The following is a 1,213-nucleotide window of genomic DNA, read 5'->3' as shown; positions in this document are numbered from 1 at the left end:
CCCTTTTCCCAATTTCCCAATCAAATTCTGACCCATCTCGATCACGTTTTGTTTGTTCAAGTCTACAAACTTCCTTTCTTTTCAAATCCAATCTCAACCAAGCACCTATATTCCACTCTTTAAAAAAAAACATTCCTAAAGAGAAACATCTTGTAATCGTAAAGGTGCAAGGCAGTAGTATTATTATGTAGGCGTTCTTTACGCCCCTATCAATGCAATTTTGGTCATTCAGGGGAGCACAAAGACCAGAAACTAGCCAAGAAGTAAATGGAATAATTACGATAACATGTATCGCTAGGAGATAAAAGGTCACACCACTAATCCCAGCTTACCACATACATTGTATCTACCAATGTAGTACTGTGACATGATGTGATAATTATTGCCAGCTTTAATTTTCTCTTTATATAAAAAATCTCTCCTGAAAGTAACACAATTAAAAATGTATTTATATCTTTATGTGTTAAGCTACGAAAACATTGCCATTGGAACAATAAAGTATTACCATATTATAATCCCTTATAGTATCGTATCTTTTACTTAGCTTATAATATCAGTTGATGGCAAAACCTTATAACTGAGGTGAAAGATTGAATTTGTACGTACATTCATCAACGAAATAGAAACTTGTAGAACTCGGGTCTTCTGCATGCGACGACGAAGCACTAAACTGCTACATCCCAGAAGCCTGTACGCAGAGCTTATCGATGAAATACAACAGTGCCAATCACGGACTTGCAACCCGCTAGAGGTAAATGTGCACTGAAATCAGAATAACTTTCATTAGCGAATGACTGCACAGCAAGTGGTGAAGGGGAATTCTCTTGTCTGCCTTGTCCTGTCTTCGGTGCGTACGACACTGGTCCTATTTAGTTTTAGTAAAATTTTTACGGCACTTCTAACACAATATAATGGTCATATTGACTAATAAAGTAAAACAAACACACCACAAAAGACCAAAAACACAAAACAGAAATAAGAACAAAAAATCAATACAAGAGCATTCAATGTCAAAAGTCTTCAGGGAGTGACGTAGACGGCACTGAATCAGAACATATTATATGCATATGTTTGGTAGTTAAACTATATGTGCATATTTAACAGATCAACCAACTGACCTTCAAATAGCGGTGTGCTGTTGATTTTATATTTGAAAATCCGCCCCTCCTCTCTTTTCCACCATGAAAAAAATCTTTAAAATAACAATACAAAC

The 1,213-nt window shown here is 35.9% G+C and overlaps 1 protein-coding gene across 1 annotated transcript in view; it reads right to left on the bottom strand.

Annotated features, from left to right (window-relative positions):
- LOC101849509 (GAS2-like protein 2) overlaps window positions 1–893 on the bottom strand; it is a gene marked incomplete at its 3' end in the record, with an annotated part of 48,336 nt that extends 47,443 nt beyond the window's left edge. The window contains 1 exon segment of the mRNA XM_035973296.1: window positions 607–893.
- Between the last annotated feature and the right edge of the window lie 320 nt (window positions 894–1,213).

Source organism: Aplysia californica, unplaced genomic scaffold, assembly GCF_000002075.1.
Source record: "Aplysia californica isolate F4 #8 unplaced genomic scaffold, AplCal3.0 scaffold01111, whole genome shotgun sequence".
Taxonomy (NCBI): Eukaryota; Metazoa; Mollusca; class Gastropoda; order Aplysiida; family Aplysiidae; genus Aplysia; species Aplysia californica.
The sequence above is the reverse complement of the archived record's forward strand: the minus strand, read 5'-3'. Positions and strand labels throughout refer to the sequence as shown.